Below are 14,550 nucleotides of genomic sequence, written 5' to 3'. Positions count from 1 at the left end.
TTACAATTGGTTGTTACTTTACCTCAAACTACATTTGTATACATGAATTTTTTTTCGTTTATTATATTTATAAAGACTTGTAGATATAATAATAATATGATTATACTTTAACGATTTCACTAGGGTTACATATGTTTCTTCCACTATTGTCGGTAAGATGACTTTCAGTTTTGCCATATGAACGACAGAGCATGACAACGACAAGAATGGGATTCGATGGCCAAATGTATTTGCAACAACATTCTTCAAAACGCTAAAAGAGTGAGAGTAAAAGTAGTTCTACAGAAACACCATGATCTCTCGAAAGCCAGAACATATGAGCGACGAGGATGGGATTCGAACCCACGCGTGCAGAGCACAATGGATTAGCAGTCCATCACCTTAACCACTTGGTCACCTCGTCACATATTTTCCTTCTTCTTTGGTGGAGGCCGGACTGTGGCACATAATTGTATATGTATGTTTCTGCAACTATTTTCGGTAAGATGACTTTCATTTTTGCCGTATGAACGACAGATCAAATGAACGACAAAAATGGGATTCGATGGACTCGGCCACCCGTCATGTATGTACTCACTTTCATGTTGGGGGCTGTACTATGGCATTTCTGTATGTATTTGCTGCTATTTTCGGTAAAGATGATGTTAAATTTTGCACCAACATCCTTCAAAACGATAAGAGTGTAGTGATAATTGGATTTATCAATTATTAAAATCAATACCGTAAAAAAGCCTGGTAAGGTCTAACAGTGTGTGTATCACTGTTTTAAAGTGAATGGGCAGACAATGCTGGTGCTGGAACTAGATAATAACAAACTCAAACTCTCTATAGGCCTACAGGCCTTATGATGATATGTACAAGTCATCAGAGCTACTTTCGTGACTGTTTGTCAACAAACAAGAGATCCATTTATTGTGCTTACAAGAAATACCTGACAAAAGGTTGTTTATACAAGAAAATACTCCTGCAATAAATTCTGCACATAATGTAAACTAAAACAATGAGTTATCTTTTATATATATATATATTTCTTGCATTTAAAAATTTACAGTACACATTGCTCACAGGAATAAAATACAAAAAAGGGTAGACATAATTTCAAATCATCCATGTGGAAAAAAGACTTACCGCTTCATTTGAATAAAAGCATGTCCAAAATAAAAATTTTTACAAAACGAATTTAAAGGCACACAAGGATTCAAAGACAAAAACAATATTTTCATATTAAAATGCCCAGACGTAGCATTTTTCCCCATGTTACCTAACAAATGAAGGACAATTTGCAGCTCATGTAATCAAACAAATAAATTATTGTAGCTTGGAAATGTGACTCATGTGGATTCCTCTCTAGATTACTCCTTATACTGTTGTTTGCTCCTGATTTTCACCCTAGACTGTTTGACTATTTTTATAAATAAAGTTACATCATATCCAATCATCCAACTATTACAGTTGGAGCAAAACTCTAGAGAAAAGCGCGGGTGTGTCCTTTTTTTCTCTCCTCTAAGCTTAGCTTAGCTTAGATTTCAAATGACAGTTCAGCGTTATCCACCTCCTCATCATCATAGTCTGAACTAAACTGGATATCCACCTCATCCATTTCGAGAAAATCATCATCAATAATGTTCGCAGACTCAACACAATTGTTAAGAACACTAGTGTACAGTTGTTGAAGCGAGGACATGTGGGTTCTGAGGTAGCACATTCTTTTCTGAAGTACAGAGCGAAGTCCTAAAACTCCTTTTTCAGAAAGTCCACAGTCCAGTTCTGTAACATAAAAAAGCACAATAATTACTCACTTCTTAAAAGTGTTCTACTGTAATTGTTTGCAGAAATTAAAGCATATGTGAACGTATTTAGAAGATGAAAGCAGTAGCTATTTATATATATAACCAGTTAGTAGAGCTTCAGTTAAAAACATGATTTTATGGTCATATTTTTGAAATATTAACAGAAAGGTATGAAACACTTCCTATTCCGTTCTTTATCATTATCGATGTTACTTGAAAGATCATTTAGAAGAGAATGGTCTCTTTTGAGGCATTTCCAGTGATTTCTGATTTCTTTCAGGACAACACACTCCTATTCAGTAAGCCGGTTCAGCAGCATCAGTTGGTCAAATGCCTTTTTTTTTGATGACAAGATTATCTGTGAACATGTTTCCAAAAGCATCAATGGTGATTCCAACTTTTAAAATGTTAGTTATCTATATAAGTACACTTAGCAAGTTTTTACAAATCAGAGTTATGATGAATGTACTACACATTTCATTAATGACAACTCTCAAAAAGGGATTTTAGTATATTGATGGATGCTCAATTTTAGGGCATCACATTATTTGTTATGATATACAAGTTGCTAGCTGCAATAACTGATAAACAAAACGTATATATACACTGCGGAAAGCATATAAAACAACTTGAAACAGACAGATAGTGATTCTGACTAACCACTACATAAATTAGAGAAAAATTACAACAGACAATAAGAATCAGAATATGTTTCAAGTTTTCAAGTCATTCATTCTGTTGTCTTTTTCCTCTTGTCTCTGTTCTTGTCATTAGTATTTATATTTAGCTCCGAGGCTCATGATTCACCTTTGGGCCAGTCTAGTCAAAAAAAATAATAGTCCCCACTGAAAAGGTACAAATAAATTAAGGCCCCATCTTACTGTCCCCATGGACAGATCAACAACTTACTATATGTATGCAATAAATGGTATATTACATTTTTGAGCAGCCCTAATACCCACTGTTAACAGATAAGTGACACATAACCACAGGCCATACATCAAAATTTAAACTGATAGCAAGACATACCACGCTCATCCAAGACCCACGGCCATGCATAGCCCTCGGATGCCAGAATTGTGTCAGCTGACTGCAATTTCTGAGGTGCTGCCCTGTTGTATTCATCAATAGCTGCAATGAATTTAGCTTTTTCCTCCCAAATCTTTCTGCGGATTTTGTGTCTTCTCTTGTTTCCATCTTAAAAATATGTAATAAATATGAAAAGACAATTTAAAACCTTTTTCCCATCAAACTTGTGCTTTCCCAATTCTTATAAAACAAATATTATAAAATAATGCAACAATGTTAAAACAAACATGCAGACAAACCTTAAACATCAAAACTTTTGTTGGATTTTTGATGATTTAGAAATATAGGAAGAATAACTGCCATGTTCAGAATTCTCCAACATAGGCTCACTGAACATGTTCAGCCAGGTTATACAACCCTGATTACTGCCAACAGTCACCAACAGGAGTTAATCTTTGTATACTCAGCTATTAATAAAGACTACACCATCTCAGGCCTCAAAGCTGCCCACTTCTTTTTGGCCTGGACCATGGAAATTGACCATGTGTTTTAAGAAGCCGGATTTCAATACTCAGACAATCAGATCAATCAATCAGGTCAGATTAATCAGACAAAACCCAACAAATGTGTTTGAATAATATCTAAAGTTATATAACCTGATTGACGGTAAAGATCTTGCTTCCTCTGCCTGATGCTCTCATAAAGCGACTCAATCGTCTTTTGGAGCCCCTGGTCACTGCCCATGTTCGCCTCACTTGTTGCTAAATTGTTGATAAGACATACATATGCACATCATGATTATATGAAAGGTATGGAATGTAATTTCAATAATAAACAATTTTACACATCATTACTGTCAGCTGTCTAAATTATGTCAATGAAAGGCTTAAAACTACTGCAGGGCAAAAAAATTTACCGTGATTAATTGCATCAAAAATAAGTTATGTATTTATGTATAATAAATGTGTGTGTACTGTTATGTCTTAAAATAAACACTTGTATGATATATATATATATATATATATATATATATATATATATATATATATATATATATATATGAAATACAAAATATATATAGATTTAAATATTTATGTCACCAAGTTTCTATGTATGTGTATCATATATATACCCAAGTATACCACACACACACACACACACACACACACACACACACACACACACACACACCTACCTGTATCAGCCCATTCCTGGATTTCTTTGCTCCAGGCTTTAAGCGTGTCATCTGTCATTGCCAATTCTGTCTTTAATGCAGTAATGTTTCTGGAAGCTTCCTGAATTTTTGCTTGTGTCTAATGAATGACAATACCATAAAGGTGAATGTATTATAACAAAAATATAAGGGATATTTAATGAGCATTTTAAAATAAAAGTAGAGTAGAACATTTTTTATAACAAGTACACTTGAATTGAAATTCACTATGGTTTTCATGTTTTATAATGGATACCAAATTTGTTAGCAAAAAAATTATTACATTTCCACCTAAGTAAGAGAGAAGTAATTTAGAAATATACCTTTTGTAATCTTCGGGACAACAATTTTGCAAGGTTCTCAATTTTGCGTTTATTCCATGCCATGGCCTGAATAGTAATCATGTCTGTTCTAGCTATAAAAAAAAAAAACATAAATCATCAAAAGCTCACATTAATGTTGCATACTAGTTTTGTAGTTGTATCACACCTTTGTGAATGATATAGAATTTGTCAAAATTTGAATAATAAAAAAAAAAAAGAAATTCATTTTGTCAATCACTTTATCCTAAATCTGGCATTTGTGTACTTTGAATATGTTTGCAGTCATACAGTTACCTCCTTTGGTCATGTATTTACTGCATATAGCAGTTCTTGACAAGAAGCTGTTTACTTGTTCGACCTCTTCGCCCAGGGTGGTGCCTGCTCCTTCTTGGTTTCGACCACCCCATTTAATCTTGAGAGTGGAAGTGAAATATTTTACAGAATTAAACCATGTCAGACCATAGAAGCATCCAAGTCACAAACAGATACCTTCATGTTCTGGAAAATAGTTTACCTCACATTTCCAGGAGTGGGCCTTTGCATGCATCACTGACAGGAATGGCTTCATATCCAGGAGAGGAGACAGCTCTGGACAGTCTCTAACTACTCTCTGCAGATATGGCCAGTACTTGCATATTACATCAGTGCACATGAACTGCACATTGCGTGGTGTCAGCTCCTTTTGTAGAAACATGGGATATGCAAATATTTCCCCTCTCATCATGTTCAAACTTCTTAGGAGCACACCATGCCGACAGACAGCTACCTCCATCCCCTGCTCATCCAGCTTGTTGATTTTCATTGGGACAGACTCGTGCTGCAGTCCATTGACTTGATCCACAAACATCTTTGCCAGATGACTTACCAAATGATAACAAAGTAAAAGAAACATGAAGATTCAACAATGTAGTATTAAATTACATATGTGAATCTGTGTCTGTGTACAAAAATATGCTAACAGATAAACACATTTAACAATAAACATTTTTTTTTTAACATTTTTATTTTACTTTATTTGGCGATGAAAAATTACAATTGTTAAAGGAATAATGGAACTTACATGCTTTGTTTTATTATTAATGTAGTCCACGAACTTGGAAACATCTTCATCCTCACAGACAAAGACACCCTTAAACAGGCCATGGTCTTCAGCTCTATAAAATAGATACACAACAATTTAATTAAAAGCTTTGGTATTGAATTCAATTGGTATTGAATATTTTTTAGAAATGGTTTTCACACAGATACAGAAATTCACCTACCCTCTTTTGAAGCGATACATTTTCCTGTTGCCATCTACTGACACAGCTAGCATAAATGGAGAACAGGCTGGACAGTCGAACACTTTTAGCCCACAGAGCTGATCAATTTCAAACTGACAGTATCTCCACTCAAAATAGCTTCTTTGAAATGCAACAGCACAGATCTTTCCACCAAAAAACAACAAAAACCATAAACTCAATAAGAAAATATTGCACTGCCAAAATTGAGAAAGAAATTATTCTGAAAATGTTTTAATTGATACTCGGCCAAAGAACTCTGTCCGCTGTTCCAGTAAACCGGTAAAAGACTGTCTGGACATTCCAGGAGCAGTCAGCTTAATGTGATCATAAGACACAAAGACATCTATTTTGTAAATAGTTTCGCAGCTTGCTTTGGCAGGCCAGTATCCAGAGCGGACCAACAGTGGAATGTTGGTTGTTCTGCTCACGTTACATTTTAAGCATTTGAATTCTGGCAAGCTGACATTGTAACGACCTATTGAAATAAAGTATATATAATACATTTATAATAGAAATATTAAACTTTTTTTTTTAAATCCTCTCAGCTTACCATCAATTCCTATGAGAATTGCCTTTTTACCCTCTGACACCACAATGGAATCAATTGAACAGTTGCAAATTTCTTCAGGTGTCTCAAGGGGCAAAAGGCTATCTGGAAACAAATTTCAAACCTTAATATGATTAGCATTGCTGCATCATTATTGTAACAGAAATCCATACGATAAGTTTCAAGATTATAAACAAAAAGAAAAAAACATATACATGCCTTTTTCTTCAAATAGAAATTGTCCTCTGCTATCCATCTTAATCAAAGTACTTGGGGATATGGGCCTAAAGAATCCTTCCACATCAGTTTCACGGTTGTGAAGTTTTCTTTTGTGGAGCAAAATATCACACTCTGGACATAATAGCTGCTTGGGAATGCAGTCTTTACATCGTATGACAGATCGCTTCAGTAGGCAGTGCTGGCACTGCCTAATCTCGGTATATTCAGCAGATAATAAAGAATCCAGCATCTCAGGCCTTAAAGCTGCCCACTTCTTTTTAGACTGCTCAATGCGACTTGCCCATGTGTTTGAGGAAGTCGGAATTGAACACTTAATGTCATCAGTATCACCTAGCAGGTCCTCAATTTCTTGATGAAGAGTTTCTGTATTAGGAAAAAATAAATGCTATTATAGTGTTTATGGCGGTTGGTTAGACTGACCATTACAGGGAAATACTTACCAATGTTTACCGCTGCTGCCCAAACAGTGTGAGCAGACAGTGATGGACCTTCAAATAAGAACAATGGGGCAAATGACAAAATAGTAATAATAACCATGCATGGCTAGTTACTTTGAAAATTGTTGGTGTCATTACTCACTATGATCAATGTCTCTTTACCCAGATTCCAAAGATGAAGACATACCTGCACTATTGATCACTGTAGCTAAAAAAATTTAGATTTATATAATTATACATTACAGAAAATGTATGATGGTGCTACACATTATAAGAAATATGTGTGTGTCCACTACAATAATACACAATATGCTAAATTTATTATAGCCATACCATCGCAAATGTTTGCCTTAGAAGATTTCTGCCTTCTCCGTTTAGGCACAAGATGACCAAACTGATCCCTCTCCACAAATGAAACTGGTTTGGGAAGGGTGCTGCAGACACGTTTGGTCTTCTGTGTATTTAACTAAAAAGACATATATAGGATGTTAAGCAAAAACTTTGATATCTATTAACAGCTAACAAACTACGATTCAATGAAGCTATTAAAATAATATAAAATAAATTGCTTGAAAAAAAAAACATTACTGGTGGAAGGCTAAACGTTTGTAGATCTTGTTCAGCCTCCCTGGTAGCTGCTTTAAGTGCAGAATTTGCTGCTTTGCATTCAAGTTCCCTTGTAAGAATGGCAGCTTCCTCATATAACTGGTCAAAATCTGACTTTTGACAAGATGCCATATTGAAGAGAAAAAAAGTGAAAATATAAATTGTGTGTGTATGTGTGTGTGTGTGTGAGAGAGAGAGAGAGAGAGAGTGTGAGAAGAAGATGAAGAGTATGAGAGAGGGAGAGAGAGAGAGAGAGAGAAATTGAGTGAGATTTTAGCTAATGATGGCTCTTAAAAGAGCCGTTGTGTTGTATTTAATGGAGTGAAGGATAGATGAATGTGTTGGGAGTGAGAGTATCTGCAAGACAAAGCAAATAACAGTATTGTAAATAACTATACATAAGCATTTCCACATGTACAAAAAACTATAATAATTTGCATTAAATACTGCAACGTTTTGAATCATAAAGCAAAGTGCATTATATTTTAAAACTTGCAATACAAGACTTTGATAATGAATACTACAGCATACTGTAGTATTGACTATTGGGAAAAAAGTACCGTGGTATACAAGCTTTTACCACAGTAACTTTGGTGTATATAATATACCCTAGTTAAAACGTGGTAAAGTATTGAGTAATTTGTTTACATTACTGCAGCTGTTTAGTTACCATAGCAACTCAAGAATCAACAAAACCGTTCGCTAGTATTTACTATAAATTACTATAGTATTTTACGCGGGTATACGTCACAAGGTAGAAACGCACAAAAATACAGACGCACAGATGACTGATGACATCCAGCAAACAATAACATTAATTTCTTATTGATAAATTACTGCTAATGCACTTATATAGAACATTTAGGAGCCGTGTTACAGTGTACTTACCAAGAAGTGGCATATGCAAACTGCAGTAAATATCGCGATGGTTTGCAAACGAGAAGAAAAAAACCCATGAGAAGGCGCTTGATTAAATCGTATGAATTAGTACGAATTTACAGGTGATCTAAAGGCGGTGAATAAATCATACGAATTCGTACGACCCAGCTCGTATGAATTCGTACGATTTAGCCATTTGGTTACTACGTACGAATTCGTACGATTTCGCTGTGAGATAGGGTTGGATGTACACATGCATAGCCAAATTCACGTGCATAAAACCAAATTCACATGCGTAAAAAATTTATTTATATTCACAAAAAAATTTCTTGTGCTCAAAATAAAAATACATTTTCATAAAATACGTTTCACAAGTGCAAAACACCATTTGCAAATGTATAAGAGTGTACAAAAAGTTTTGAATGTTTAAAACTTGCGAGTTCATCCTGAATGAGAATGTGCAAATCCTCTTTCACGTACGACTCCCCCTGGATATGTGTGTGTGTGTATTTTTGAGACTTTCCTGCCAGAGGCAGGGTAACTCGTACCTTTCAGCCAATCAGAGGAGAGCTGTAGTCAAGGACACCCACTCTGCGCTCTATTTGCGCAGACTGTTCCTCTCCAGCATGGCGAACGGAGAAAGCAGCAGTCGCAGTCGCACTTTTTTTCATTTATTTATTTATTTGACCATAGCCTCACTCTTTTTATCCATTATTTTGCCGCAGCTCCGCTCTTCTTATTTATTGTCTCGCAGCCGCATGAGTAAACTTTAGCCTGCAGGGTAATGATGAGGATTAAGTATTATTCCGGCCATACAAACCTTAACATTGCTGTTGTGGTCCAGCGGTCAGCACGTTGCGTTCAAGCTGGGGAACAATCGTCCAAGAAAGAAGGAAAGAAAGGGGGGAAGAAAAAAAGGGAAGAAGAGGGGGAAAAAACGAAGAAAAGAAAGGGTGAATTCTAAGCTTCCCGGACACGCCTTCCCTGCACCTGCTTTATGTCACGCATAGTGATACTGTTCTTTGTTAAAACAACGCAATTTGAGTTACATTGATTTGTATTGCAGGTGCTCACCAAGAACAGGGTTTGAATCCAGCTAAAGACGCTTTATTGTTATTGGTTTATTATTACTCAATAAACTAACTGTTTAAATGTGTAATGCTCCAAGGTAAATAAAATATGCCTAAGCACTTTATTCTTGTGTTTTTTGACTTTCTTTCATGAAAAATAAAGCATACCAACTTGAATGTGTCACTATTTAGTAGTTGTTGTAGCATTGTTATGCTTATGGTTATTATTGTTCTGTATTTTGATGTACAAATGATCTATAAAAATGTCATAGAGTATATAGTGTACACACACACACACATATATACATATGTATGTGTGTGTATAAAGTGTGCATAGTGTATATGGAATTAAAAGTCAAGTAGTCAGTTATTTATATATGCATTATTTATCTAACAATTGTCAACAGAACAGTAATGAATATAGAGTAGAAAATATAAAAATAATAAATTAGTTATTAATAATACAGTATTAACAATATAAATAAACAATGTTAATAAAATGTTAAATAAATTTAGAAACCAACAATAAGTGAAATAGAATAAATTTACCTATTATGGTTGTAACCTGTATACACTTTATACATACACACACATATAAATAATAAATAAGTTAAATAAAATGTCAACAAAATAAATAAACTATTTAAATAAAAAGTGCAATAAAACAGAATCAAACAAGGTAATTGAAGAACTATTATGGTTATAAACTGTATAAACTATAGACATACACATCAATAATAAACAGTTAAATAAAATGTTAACAAAATAAATTATTTTTATAAAATGTGAAATAAAATAGAAACCAACAACAAGTGCAATAGAATAAACTGTAGAACTATTATGGTTATAAACTATATAAATACACACACATATATAAATAAGTTAAATAAAATGTTAACAAAATAAATTATTAAAAAGTAAAATGTGCAAAAAAACAACAAGTGAAATAGAATAAATTGAATTATTATGGTTATAAACTGTAAACACTATACACACACACACACACACATACATAAATAATATAAAAGTTAAATAAAATGTAAACAAAATAAACACACTATTTAAAGAAAATGTGAAATAAAATTATAAACTAACAGCAAGTGAAATTGAATGAACTTAAGAACTATTACACTATATACATACACAAACAAACACATTATTTTGGATTGGTCCTTTTCATTTCCTCTAGCCACTCTTCTTTAGTTAAAGTTTCAGTCTGTGGGCAGTACACCCTGCCCCTGAGTTGGCTATGGCCTGTGGCATTTGTTTTGAACTGCCCACACTTTTTACAAGTGTTTGCTTGAACAGTTCTCCGGTACGGTCTTTTGGGAATGGCTCCAGATGTGGACGGTGATGCAGCAGGCTGTGAGCTGGTACTGGACATTGTTGGCTGAAGTGGTGGCTGTCTGAGTGGCATCCCCTGCACCATTGGGATACCCTGAGCCATCAGCACTCCTTGCATCATCGGGATACCCTGGGCCATAGGGATTCCCTGGACTATTGGCACAGCCTGGAACATTGGTACACCCTGAAACATCATCACACCCTGGTACCCTGGTGTAGCCAGGATTTAAATGTTGGGTACCATCTGCAGCGATGCTCCAGGTGCTGGTGGTGTAAATATGACCTGATGACCTGGGTCAGTGCTGGTGCCTTGGGTCTGAGTGGGGGTCGCATAACAGATGTCTGCCTCTGCCTTGCCTAACCTGCTGTACTCTCTGCCAACACGTACTGGTGCTGCTCTCCTGGTTGGTCCGGTGAAATCTTTGATGCCACTGGTGGAGTACAGGGGCTGGGCCCTAAGTTGTCTCTTCTCCATCACCTCCTGAGCAGGTACAGTAGGGGCAGGTTGTTGCACCGTTTGTGCTGGAGCAGCAGAAGCAGTACTCTGCTAAAAATAATCACAAAAATACATATAATCATGAAGAAGGAAAGCCATTTTAGTAAATAATAAACACATATTGATTCATAAATGTACCTTTTAAATGTGAAAACCACATGTGCATTTCAGCCCACGAGATTGCAATGGGCATTTCTCAATCTGAAAAAATTATGAAAATTATAATAAATAATTTTACACAATACAAAAAACTTTTATAACTAAACAAGAAATTCAACTCAATGACTCCTTTAATAAAGCACACAATAGCTCTGTAAATTAATTTACCACTGTTTCTAGAATGTGTGTAATATTTATCTAATATGTAGTTGTACAGTTTGTATCTTCAAAAAGAAAAAGATAAGAGGTAAAGTTGGTTTTATATTCGCACATTCGTTCATTTAGAAGTCTCTATATTGTTTACCATATTACTTTGAATATTCGATCGGAATTAGCATGCAAGTATGATTTGAAAACAACATTAACACTATCTAATTCACTGTGAACAATGTTGTACTTTTATAATCATTAATCATTGTCTGCTAATATGATTTTCCTATTTAGAATTTGCAAAGAATATTTTTCTGAAATGATATTATTAAGGAGAATGTCTGAATATCCGAATATAAAACCAACTTTACCTTTATAAGAAAAAGAATAAGAGGAATTGGAAAGGAACATTCCAGGCCTTTTACCACATGCTGTATTCTACACATAATCCATTCCCCCACCTTTTCAAATCTCTCCCATAAACGGTCAAACTATAGTAAATTATTTGATGTAAATCTCAAAATACATGCAATTTAAAACACATTATTATTTAAAAACAAGTATGACATGTTTTACACAGATACTGTACTGAATGTACTGAAGCCTAACAAGTTAACGTTACTCTGTTAAGCAAATTTCAACAAACGTTATATCATGTAAACGAAATACACACCCTTTGATAAATCTCATGCCACCTTTTTGTCGAGGAGCTGGCCTGTTGCCCTCATTTAATGGCCAAACTCCTGTGCTGGCAAACTTTTTCAGACGTGAAATCCAGTCTGACATGGCTTTATGAGATTTTCCAGACATTTTTTCTCCTAGAAATTAAACGGTTTTAGATTAAAGTATCCAAATTTGAAATACAACACACTAAAACATAAATATGTGCAATTATGAAGATTTTCTTACCTTTTTTAAGAAATCATTATCGGAAAAAAGTCCTATACTTTAAACAAAACGATGCTGTGCTCTGTCGAATGATGCTGTTTGTCGAAAATCACTGAAGGTCAAGGAACTTTTTTGACCTCTGACCCGCCTCCAGAGGACCCCGTTTTTTCTTTCGTGTACCTTCGGCTCAGTTCGAAAAATTGATTGACATCTGACTAGCCTGTCTGACTACACACCTAGCGGTGAATCTTGGAAAAGTTCCTTCCCCGGCTTTAACATTGCCTCGACTCTGATTGGTCAAATGTTGAAAATGTTGAGAATTACAGTCAGCGATTGGCTGCAAATGTTGAGATGCTGCACCGTGATTGGCTACAATGTTGGAGCGAATCCCTCTGATTGGCTCTCATCTTCAACATTTGTGAAATATTAATGGACAATCCTTCAGCAGCTGGCGTTCAGGTCGCAGTCTCCCCTGGAGGCGTGGGTTCGAATCCCACTTCTGACAAACCGAGCCTGCGGCAGTGCGCTCAGGCTGAAGTCTTTAACTCTCTGCAACCATGTCCGAATGATACAGTAACACTGACAAAGTGTCGCATCACGCGGGCTTTAATGCAAGTGCACCGAAAGGGGATCAAAAGAATTGTCCTGGGATGGCGTTGATTTTTAAGGTTTGCAGGGCATTTTTTCGTCAATTCCTCGTACAACGTCAAGTCATGACATTTGACAGATCCACGCCCTTGTATCGTTGATCATCCAGTGAGCAGAGAGCCAATGGAGAATGTGCGTAAAAGCAAATCTGAACAATTCCGCCTAGTTTCTAACAGGAGACCCTCCGCTTGTAATGCCATCGTGATAGCCACAGGAGCCTCCGATTAGGGTGAGAGCACTGTCTTGTGGTGCCAGCGCAGAGAGACGGAAAGTCACTTTCCGCAATGTTTTCATTCAATGTTCTACGCTGGTGGAATCACCTTCCCATTCCCACTCGGATTACGGATACACTGGTATCCTTCAAACGACAGCTAACACCCATCTCTTCAGAGTACACCCGAACCCCGGTGAATATCCCTCTCCCTAAAGAAAACGAAACTCCTACTCCAGCACTAAATTCTCTGAACACAAACAAATTACTTGGAATAAATAGCCCTTTTTCGTATGCATTGCCTCGTCTTGTTGAATACCTCCACTATTGTATGTCGCTTTGGACAAAAGTGTTCGCTAATTGTATGCTTCCGCCCAGTTTCGAACAGGAGACCTTTAGCGTGTAATGCAAACATGATAAAAAAAACTACACTACGGAAACCAATAGGCCAGTGCTGCTTCAAGTATTTATAGACTTTTTTTATAGAGCTGTCTTGTACGGTCTGCACCGTGGAGGGCCAGCAAACGCACTGGCCACCTGCTCATGCACAACATAAAGCTAAAAGAAATCAGATTCTACGCAAGTTTGCGACACCGCGAGGGGAGGTAAACACTGAGTTAAATTCAAACTTCTAGCCTCACACCGCTCAGCAGAAAGAATCTTTTCAGTGAACGTCAGTACTCAACAGAAGCCTGATTTGACAATTGTCATAAAAGCCAGAGGTTGTTTCCGCCCAGTTTTGAACTGGGGACCTTTCGCGTGTGAGGCGAACATGATAACCACTACACTACGGAAACCTACAGGCACAACAAGCAGATAAGCCTTTTTGATTGGGTGCCTGTCGACGATCATTGCTAGTGCGGAAGTGGATGCTATTATTTTTTTGCCAAAAGAAGAACATTGTTTCTGCTCGGTTTCGAACCGAGGACCTTTAGCGTGTAAGGCGAACGTTATGACCACTACACTACAGAAACCCCACAAGTGCTTGCACCAGCGAAGTTAGGCCTGCAAGGATAAAACAAGGTGTACGCGTTTGTCAATCAAGCGGACAAAGTCAACTCAGCGTGACAAGCTCCCTGCAGGTATTAGGGCCAATTTACAATCCGGGCCCAACACAGCTGTACAGGTCCTTGCGAAATGTCCACTTTCGTCACATTTGAAGCACCTGAATTTTGGGCGTTCCTTCATCACATTTTCTGAGCTCATGCATAGTCGACAGGTTTTAACCTGATTGGTG

General features: G+C 36.3%; 4 non-coding genes across 4 annotated transcripts; all 4 read right to left on the bottom strand.

The window, feature by feature from the left end:
* Positions 1 to 321: 321 nt before the first annotated feature.
* trnas-gcu (transfer RNA serine (anticodon GCU)) lies at positions 322 to 403 on the bottom strand. Its single transcript has one exon. It is a non-coding gene; the product is annotated as a tRNA-Ser (tRNA).
* Positions 404 to 883: 480 nt separating this feature from the next.
* On the bottom strand, positions 884 to 9,535 carry LOC137490960 (uncharacterized). Its single transcript, XR_015483579.2, has 17 exons — positions 7,451 to 9,535; positions 7,196 to 7,328; positions 7,005 to 7,070; positions 6,866 to 6,913; positions 6,405 to 6,788; positions 6,189 to 6,290; positions 5,882 to 6,113; positions 5,618 to 5,791; positions 5,416 to 5,509; positions 4,870 to 5,215; positions 4,650 to 4,767; positions 4,356 to 4,447; positions 4,015 to 4,132; positions 3,476 to 3,580; positions 2,820 to 2,987; positions 1,968 to 2,148; positions 884 to 1,767 (listed from the first exon to the last, which is right to left on the bottom strand). It is a non-coding gene; the product is annotated as an uncharacterized LOC137490960 (transcript).
* A 4,502-nt stretch (positions 9,536 to 14,037) lies between these two features.
* Positions 14,038 to 14,110, bottom strand: trnav-cac (transfer RNA valine (anticodon CAC)). The gene has a single exon. It is a non-coding gene; the product is annotated as a tRNA-Val (tRNA).
* Positions 14,111 to 14,214: 104 nt separating this feature from the next.
* trnav-uac (transfer RNA valine (anticodon UAC)) lies at positions 14,215 to 14,287 on the bottom strand. The gene has a single exon. It is a non-coding gene; the product is annotated as a tRNA-Val (tRNA).
* Positions 14,288 to 14,550: the final 263 nt, after the last annotated feature.

This window comes from Danio rerio, chromosome 4, assembly GCF_052040795.2.
Source record: "Danio rerio strain M-AB ecotype USA chromosome 4, GRCz13ab, whole genome shotgun sequence".
NCBI classification, from domain to species: Eukaryota; Metazoa; Chordata; class Actinopteri; order Cypriniformes; family Danionidae; genus Danio; species Danio rerio.
Note: the sequence above shows the minus strand (reverse complement) of the source record. Positions and strands in the feature narration are given on the sequence as shown.